The following is a 10,755-nucleotide window of genomic DNA, read 5'->3' on the forward strand; positions in this document are numbered from 1 at the left end:
CCTGCATTCCCCATGTTCATTGCAGCATTATTCACAATAGCTAAAAATATGAAAACAACCGAAGTGTACATCAACGAATGAATAAAGAAAATGAGATATTTAGCTTTATGTATATAACTATATATACAGATAGTGAGATTTTATTTATAATGAAATATTATTCAGCCTTATAAAAGAAAAAAATTCTGCCATTTGTGACGGATAAAACTGGAGGACATTATGCCATGGATAAAACTGGAGGACATTATGCCAAGTGACATAAGCCACCCAAAGAAAGACAAATACTGTGTGATTTCCTCTCATAGAACCAGAGTATTAGTTGCCAGTGGCTGAGGGGTGGCAGAAATGGGAGATGTTGGACAAGGGTAAAAACTTTCAGTTATAAGATGAATAATTCTGGGGATGTATTGTTCAGCATGGTGATTATAGTTAATAATACTGTATTGTATATTTGGAAGTTGCTAAAACAGAAGATCTTAAATATTCTCACTACTGGGGTAAAAAAATAACTATGTGATGTGACAAATGTATTAATAAGCTCAATCACAGTAATCATGTCACAAAGTATACATATAGTAAATTATCACATTGTACATGTTGTATAACTTAAAAATAAAATAAGATTTATGATGTTTGCAATATACCTAATTACATAGGATTAATGCTAATGATGATCAACCAAAAGTAAAATTATGAAATAGAAAAAAACTAAATAGCTGCATAGACTATTTGATAAAATTCTAAAAAGAAAGTAAATTGTATAAAAGTATAGAGTTTGTATATTGCTTTAGGTAATATAGCTATTTTATCTATGTTTGTTCTTCCAATTCGTGAACATGAAATATCTTCCCATTTTTTGGTGTCTAATTACTTTCAATAATGTCTTGTAGTTATCAGTGTAAAGGTCCTTCATTACGTTTATTCATTGATATTTTATCTTTTTTGTTGCAATTGCAAATGGAATTGTTTTCTTCATTTCTTATTCTTAAATTTCATTGTTAGTATGTAGGAATGCAACGGACTTTTGTTCATCAATTTTCTATCCTGCAACTTTATTGTATTTGTTTATTGTTTCTAATAGTCTTGCAGTGGAGTCCTTGGGGTTTTCTATATAGAGAATCATGTCATTTACAAAAAGTACAATTTTACTTCATTCCCAATTTGAATTCCTTTTATTTCTTTCTCTTGCCTGATTGCTCTGGCTATAACTTCCAGTACTACGATGAAAAGCAGTGGTGAGAGTAAGCATCCTTGTTTTTTTTCCTGATCTTAGAGGAAAATCTTTCAGTTTTATACCATTGAGTATGATATTAGCTGAGGATTTGTCATATATGGCTTTTATTATTTTGAGGTACTTTCCTTCTATACCCATTTTGTTGACTGTTTTAATCATAAATGAGTGTTGTATCTTGTCAAATGCTTTTTTTTTGCATCTATAGATATGATCATATGATTTTTATCCTTTATTTTGTTAATGTGGTGCATCACATTGATTGATTTGCTTATGTCGAACCATCTTTATGTCCCTGGAATAAACCCCCTTGACCGTGATGTATTATCTTTTTAATGTATTGCTGTATTCAATTTGCTAGTATTTTGTTTAGAATTTTTGCATTTGTATTCATCAGAGATATTGGCCTGTAATTTTCTTTTTTGTGTTGTTCTTGCCAGTTTGGGGTATTAAGGTAATGTTGGCATCATAAAATGAGTTATGAAGTATTGCCTCTTCAATTTTTTGAAAAAGTTTGAAAAGGATAGGTTGGGATGTAAATTGGTACAGCCACTATGAAAAAAAGTATGAGAATTCCTCAAAAAATTTAAAATGGAGTTACCATATGACCCAACAATCCCTTTTCTAGGTAACTACCCATAAAATTTGTAAACATTTGTTTATAAAGATATATGTACCCCTATGTTCATTGCAGCATTATTCATGGTAGCCAAGACATGGAAACAACCAAAATGCCCTTTGATGGATGATTAGATAAAGAAAATGTGTTACATATATAAAATGGAATACTAAGCCACCATAAGAAAAGATGAAATACTACCATTTGCTACGACATGGATGAACTTTGAGAGCATCATGTTAAGTGAAATGAGTCAAATGGAAAAGCAAAAGAACTACATGATTTTACTCATATGCAGAATATAAAACAACAAACAAAAGCAACAAACAAAACAAACAAACTCATAGATAAAGACAACATTATGGTAACTAACAGAGGGGAGAAAGGGTAGGTAGAGGATGAAGAGAGTATAGAGAGTCAAATATATGGTGATGGAAGGAGTCTAAATTTTGGGTGGTGAGCACACATAGCAATACTCAAATAATGTATTATAGAACTGTACACTTGAAACTTATGTAATGTTATTAATCAATGTCATCCCGATAAATTGATATAAAAAAGTAAGAGTTTGCAACCATATTGAATTTGTGTATGTATATTGATAAAGATTATACAAAAAAAAAAATAATGAAAGCAATTCTTTCTTGGATGGTAGTATGATTATGAGTGAATTTTTTACTTTGCTTTTTATTAATTTAGTAATTTTACGCAAATAAAAGAATTTGCCTAGGCAGATGTGTTGTGTACTGTGATGTGCACAACATTCCTTCTGCACTTTTCAAGGCTTTTCATTGCTTTTTTCATGATCATATTTCTTCCCTGTATTCTGTTAACCACATTTTCTGGTTTCGGTCCTAAATACTTCTACCTTCTGATACCAAAATGATGAAATTCCACATCTTTCAATTCTTTCATTAAACACAGTCTTAGCCATTTTTAAGGCAACTCAGAAAGGCTTGCAATAAAGTTCTCGGCTAACTTTCTTTAAACTTCCATCACATCCTACCAAACTATTTTCACTCTGATGAACAGAGTGTTGATCTGCTGCCCAGTCTCAGGTCCAAGCTGTCCAAAAAGTACTGCCCCAAAAAATTCACAAGAACTTCTTTTTATTTGATAAGAAAAAGAAATGAGAGTTACAGATTCAACGCTTCTCTTTTAAATCAAGACAATAGAACTTAGCTTTATATTGTGTTAATTTCTCTAAATGTGAATTTTCTTTATATGTCCTAGCTTTCATAACAATAAAATAGCATGGTTCCATAGTCATCCAGAACAAATGAGATGAATTTAATTATAGAAATGGCATTTTTTAAGCATTAAGTAAAGCAACTGCTTAGATTATCTTTATTTTCAATAATATTTGAGCTTTGGATCTTGTCCTATCACATATTGCACTTAGATTTGTTTTTGATAGAACATAGAGAAAGGGAGTGAAGGATATCTTTTTCTTTGAGTTGTGTCTTAACATTGTGAATATTAATCATTCGTTATCTAAGAAATCTATATCCTTTGCACATACTGTATTTTTACTGTATCCTTTTATATGTATATTTTTATCCTTTTCTAAATAGGAGGTTGTTGAGGGACAGGATACAGTCTTGCCAATACTGTAAGCAATATCTGATCTTCCAGAGTTCAGACTAGATTTAAAAAAAAAATACTGAAGGCTTTCATGAACTGAGTTCTATGCCAGTTGCTGGAAATATAAATATGATTAAAACTATACATAAAGTTCTTAAAACCCGCTAAGGGGTAGAAAGATAAGGAAACAGAAAATAACAATAAACTAAATCTTGCCAGGAGCTTCATTTGCATGATCAAATTATAATTAACAATTTTTTATCTAGATTTTGATTTAGGAGTTATTTTTATTGTATACATTTCTTAAAACACAACATTCTTCCGCAAATATCAACTGTCTCTAAAAGAGAATGATCTGTCAGTGGCAGTCTATATTCAGGAACCAAGTGCAGCAGCTTAAACCAGGTGAAACCTAATCTTGATAAATAATGAGATCTAATCAATAGTAGCATTTATAGGATATAAATATCATTTTTAAAAATTTAATATGTAAACTAACGGTATTGGCCATAGCCACCCAAGATTTAAGGATCGGTCAGCATTACATACTAGCAAATAATAAGAAGAAAAATATGCCAAATGAAATTTATTCTATAAGTACTTCAAGTCACAAGATAGAGAAAACTTCATAAGTTGCAAAAATGTTTATTAAAAATTTTTAATTTCAAAGATATTTATAAATAAAAATTTTCTTTTAAAATACTATAACTTTGAAATCAAGGCTTATACTTTATCAATATTTAAAATACTGGACAAACACATCATATATCTGTATTATTAAAGGAGTGAAAACTGATTTCTAAGAGGCCACCTATGATCTCAGTGAGTGCCTGTAACTTCTTTCTTACCATATTTTTTGAATTTTTTCTTTCTTTCTTCCTTTTTTAAAAAAGAAATTTAACACAGCCTCAAAACCTAAGTAGAAAAAAACTTAAACTATATATTCGACAAGTACTTGTAAAGTGATGCAGCAGATTAAAAACCATAAACACTCTAAAAGCAACAAAGGTACCAGAAGAGAGAAAAGATTAAAAAATGATGAACACGTTAAGAAGTAACTATGTAAATGAGGCTCATTATTGATGGACACAGAGGTCACCATGGACAATAGGCATTCTTGTTACACAGCCCCGGTTAATAACTTGTGTTCATAAGGGACATACTAATTCAAAATACTCTACATACTGTATTTAAAGGAAAATCAGAGTATCTGATGCTCTTTAGATATTTTTCTGTTGTACTGTAATAGTAAAATACTTGGAATATAAAGAGAATTGATATTCATGTGGAAAATCCACCTCAACATATCATCTGATTTTATAACAATATCAGAAACATAATTTTTTAAAAGTTATCTTCACTTTTAAAGCTTTAGCAATTTGTATTTTAGCCAGATATCATGTATGCTTTAGAGTCAGATGTTTATAAATTTAGAAATGTATCATACTTCATTATAATGATTCTTTGAACTAAAAGTTATTGTCAGATCTTTTCTGTATTGACACATAGGTATGTTATGAATCTATAATTAAATATTTTCATTAGACGAGCTACAGAATTAGTGACTGGCTCCACAAGGCTCAACATTCAGTATAATGTACCCATAAGATGAGTTTCTTGGGACTATAATGCATATATTTTCCAGAAAACTTGCTTTTATATAATTCAGCTAATAAGTTGGTCATTTTATTCATTCACTCTCCTTATCCTCTGGATATTATTTTTTCCTCTATTTCTCTTTCAAATGTCTCTTTCAAAATAAATTTTGACATTAGCAGAAATAGAAATCAAAATAAAATATTTTATTGATAAAATATTTTTATTTCTTAAAGAGCAGAATAATTCAATAACAAAAGACAAACTGCAAACAATAATATTCACTATTGCCCTTCTTTCTTATATGCAAAAAGTAGCTTGTATATCAATGGTGCTTTGCCTTAACTTTACTCTATATGCTCAGTGACTTTATTCAAAGAGCAACCCATGTGTGGCTCATTTTAAATAAATCTCATTTGCCCAGAGTGTTCAGTAAGCAAGACTTTACTACACATCTTGTTTTCAGAAAACCATTATGGGTTAAATTTACTAATACAATGAAAACAATAATCCTGTTCAGAAATTTGTGGGGTGTGTCGCGTACCTACAGTGATCTTATTTTTTCCTGCATATAATTTATCTGACATAATAACTTGATGATATGCTCATCAGAAGCATCTTTTTTTGAATCATATTTAAAGAGCACATACATAATAGAAATATGCCTCACAAATAGCTACTCTTATGTGGCTCAGTATTCTAAGGTATCTGTAACATTATTAAATATGCCATCTAATGGTAGGCATCTTAGTGACTGATATTTCAAATGGATTTAATTAAGCACTCATGTTTCTTTAATTAGAGAAACCTCTATATACGGGATCAAAATACCACTTTATTGTATATTTTACAGGCCAAATGAGTAGAACAGCCAAGACATTAAAAAATTTTTTATAGCTTGACTAAATTACCCCAACTTTTCATTTTGCATATTTTTAATCAGAAGAGACAATAAGCCTTTGCATACAACCTAAAAGTTGGGGATGGAATATGAATATTTATCTCCCTAGCTATCCCAATAAACAGGGTTTTCACTTGCTGTTTATTAGATGACTGATATGTTGCATATCAATATCTTACCACATAAGGAAGATTAAAAATTAATGATAATGACAATTTTTATTCCAGTTTTATTGAGATATAATTGACATGTACTATTTTGTAAGTTTAAGGTATACAATGTAATAATATGTTGCGAATGATTGCCACAATAAGGTTAGTTAACACAAATGTTATCTCACACAGTTACAATTATTTTTGGTTAAGAATATTTAAAATCTACTCTCTTACCAACTATCAAATATACAATTCAATATTACTAACTATAGTTACCATGCTGTACATTACATCCAGAAATTATTTCTTGTAACTGGAATTTTGTACTCTTTGACCACCTTCACTCACTTTCACCATCCCTATCCCTCTCCCCAGCAACCATCAATCTATTCTTTGCCTCTATGAGTATGACTATTTTAGATTTCACAGGTAAGTGAAATGATATAGCATTTGTCTTTCTTTGACTTATTTCACATAGCATGACACCCTCTAGGAACATCCATATTGTCACAAATAGCAAGATTTTATGTGGCTGAATAATATTCCATTATATATAAAATATATATAATACATATATTTCCTTTATCTATTCATTTATTCATTCCTTGCTGGACATTTAGATTGTTCCCATGACTTAGCTATTATAAATAATGCTACAATGACCATGAGGGTGCAGATGTCTCTTGAACATAGTGATTTCATTTCTCTCACATGTATATAAGAAGTGGAATTGCTAGATCATATGGTAGTTCTATTTTTAATTTTGAGGAATCTCCATACTGTTTTCCATAATGGCTATACCAATTTACATTCCCACCAACAGTGTACGAGGGGCCTCTTTTCTCCACATCTTCACCAGCACTTGTTCTCGCTCATCTTTTTGATAATAGACCTTTTAACAGGTGTGAGATGAAATCTCTTTGCAGTTTTATTTGCGATTTTCTGATGTTTAGTAATGCTGAGCACTTTTTCATGTACCTAGTGGTCATTTGAATAACTCCTTTGGAAAAAATGTCTATTCAGGTCCTTTGCCCATTTTTCTAATTGGACTATTTGGGTTTTTTTTTTTTTTTTTTTTGCTCTTGAGTTGTGTGAGTCCTTTATATGTTTTGGATATTAATCCCTTATCAAAAACAATTTTCCTGCTCTGTACATTTTTTTGTTTTGTTTTGTGTATTGTTTATTTTGTTACACAGAAGTATTTTAGTTTGATGCCATTAGTCTTACTGGTTTACTTTTGCTTTTGTTGCTTATGCCTTTTGAGTGTCATATTCATAAAACCATTGCTAAAACCAATGTCAAGGAGGTTTTCCTCTATATTTTCTTCTAAAAGTTTTATGATCTGAGATATGACATTTAATCTTTAATCCATTTCAAGTTATATTTTTGTGAGTGATGTTTGATAGGGGTCTAGTTTCGTTCTTCTGCATGTAAATATTCAGTTTTTCCCAGTACTATTTATTGAAGAGACTCTTTTCTCAACTGAATATTCTTAGCTCTCTTGTCAAATATTAGTTGACCATGTATGCATAGGTTTATTTCTGAGCCAGACAGAGCCACTGGCTCAACTTGCAGTTGGGCGGAGCCACAGTTGGGGATCTTTGGCCCAGTAATGCTGTGTGGACAAATGTTGTCTATCAAGATCTGAGCACTGGTTGCTGTAAGCCCCACCCCAATCTCAGTTTCTATCTGACCTCCAGTGATCAAGTCTCACAGGCTTCACCAATGATCTCTGTTAGGTGAGACCTGAGTGGACTTCTGTGAAGTGTCTCACAATGCTGGAAGAGCTAGATGTCCACCATGGACTCTTTTTTCCCCACTGAAGAAACCGTAGGCCCAGAGGGTGACCCTCTTGGAGTAATGCTATGTGGATCTGGGAGAGGGGTAATGCAGTTGGGGTGTGGCTGATCCTCTTACCTTTCTAATGCAGTCCTTTTGAGTCTCTCCAGGGAGGTGCCTCAGCTTCACTACCCAGATTCTGGGATTTTCACAATGGTGTATTGCCTGTGGATAGCTGCTAGTTGGTCTTCTTGGGAGAGAGATGGAGCTGGGAATGACCTACATTGCCATCTTGATGACATCACTCTCTTCTATAATGACATTTTTTGTTAACAAAGTACACATATTTGAACTGTGATAAAAACTTTGTTGGAATATTCACATAAACTAAGTTACAACAACTTATTTAATAGTACTCCAATTTATAATGTACATTCTTGTTTGTGAGTTATCTTCAAAAGGAATTTCATATTTTCAGTTCAAGTACTTAGACACGAATGTAAAACACAAAGAGTTAGTTCTTGAAGACAAAAGAAAAAATACCTGCAAGTAGGTTCATAATTCTTTTAACTTATGTTCTATTTTAAAACATTGTTTTTCAGAAGATCTGAGAAATTCTTCGATAATTTATCTTAACCACAAGAACATTCTAACACCTTCCATCATCTGGAGTAAATATTTTGCCTCAGCTACTTGTACCACTGTATCTACTTTTTGAATCATATGTCTAATAGATTTAGCAAGAGGGCAAAAGGTGGAACTGTGAATAAACATTTTTAAAATAAAGACCAGGTTTTGTGATGTTATTTTAACACCACTAAGAATAATTTATGGCCTGCAAGAAATTGTTTCTGTTTTTCATCTGTACTCTTTTATCTTCTGAGTCTCTATTTGCTTTTTTTACATGACATTACTCTAGAATTCTTCTTCTCAGAATTTATGCAAAATATAAGATGGATGCCTTGAAAGAATGATAGATAAAATAGTTAATAGATTGATGAGTTGATGGATGGATAAAAATGAGTATGCATAGAGACATATGTAGAAATATTATTGTCACTCTGTCTTGAGCAAATAAAATATAATATGCACCTGTAAAGTAAATGAAATACATCCAAATTTGCTTTAATTTTCTACACAAGTCCCTAAACAACCAGGCAAATAATTCATAAAATGCAACTCTACAAACTACAGTAATTCCTTCTTTCTATTGTTTTGCTTTTGTGGTTACAGTTACCCATGGTAAACTGCAATCCAAAAATATTAAATAGAATATTTAAGAAACAATTCATAAGTTTTAGTTGTGATTAAATCATGAGCCCTCCCACCCTGTAGTAAATCATCCCTTTATCAGAGTACCCACCCTGTGTCCACTCCAGTCCATAAGTTATGGTTAGTCGCATAGTGGCCATCTTGGTTATCAGATGGACTGTCCCGGGATCTCAGCGCTTGTGTTCAAGTAACTCTTATTTTACTTCACAAAAATACTGGTCCTGCCAATTCAAATATGCCTAAGAGAAGCCTTTTAGTGGAAAGGTGAAAGTTCTCGACTTAATAAGAAAAGAAAAAAATTAATATGCTGAGGTTGTTAAGATCTACAGTAAGAATGTATCTTATATTGTGAAGCAGGAAAAAGAATTTGATGCTAGTTTTGCTGTTGCATCTCGAACTGCAAAAGTTATGGCCACAGTGCATGATAAGTGCTTCCTTAAGGTGAAAAAGGCATTAAATTTGTGGGTGGAGACATGAACAGAAAAAGTATTCTGAATGATTGTATAATGTTGCACCAGAAAGCATTGAGCTAATACAAATATTTCAGCAAGGGTATATATGTATAGGAAAAAAACATAATACATAAGGGTTTGGTACTATTTGCAGTTTCAGGTATCCACTGGGGATCTTTAAATGCATCCCTTACTGATAAGGGGGCACTGCTGTAGATATACAGGTTTAGTTAGCAAACTTGAAAAGAGTGTTTAACAAATCTTGAAAATGGCCAGAATATTTCTTTCTACTAATTGCAGATAAAAGTTCCCATTATTGACTCCTGTGGACTAAGAGAAACTTTTTCTCCGAGTGGCAACCAGTACATATATACGGATAAGCCTACAAAAGATATTTTGAAAGTAAAAAGATAAAATTTGTTCTCACATTTTTGAAAACAAAAATGAATGTGCCACCAGGCTCTTTATTCTACAATTACAAATATAAAACCGTATTTAGTACTAACCACTAAAATGTACATATTCTCATCTTAATTAACTAAATCTTTAAAAATGTATTGTATTTTACATTTTAGAAATATACATGCATTCTTATAGATCACTCTAGGCTGGTTATTAAATAGTTAATTATGAGATTTATTTATTAAGAAAGAAATTTAATATAAATATATTACACCCTAGGAAGAAAACACTACAACTAAACTCTCTATTTGGAAAACAAATAAAATGAATCCATATGATTAAAATCTAATTGCAAAGCTACCAAAAGTTCCATTAATACCAGTCATCTATATCTGCACAATTTTAAAAGAAGAAAACAGTGTTTATTTTAGCTTTGTTTTCAACACACAAATATCATTTCATTCAAGCAAAAACAGTTCTTGATTAAGAACTGGAAAGAAATTTAAGACATTCTAGGAAGGTCTAAATTTTTAAATTATAAATAAATTTTATTCTTCTAGAATATTAATTAATTTTATTATAAGTAAGAAAGAAGCAACTACATTTTTACCACTAAAGCTATTAAGTAGACCTCTAGTCAGCAAAACTTTATAATGTACTCTAAATTTCTTACTCTCTCTAACGTGTTTATTGGCATGTCAGAAATTGTTTACTTAGAGAAATTGTTAAAAATCTGTGTCAGATATCTATGATAATCTAATTGA

This window comes from Pteropus medius, unplaced genomic scaffold, assembly GCF_902729225.1.
Source record: "Pteropus medius unplaced genomic scaffold, Ma_sr-lr_union100, whole genome shotgun sequence".
Lineage (NCBI taxonomy): Eukaryota > Metazoa > Chordata > Mammalia > Chiroptera > Pteropodidae > Pteropus > Pteropus medius.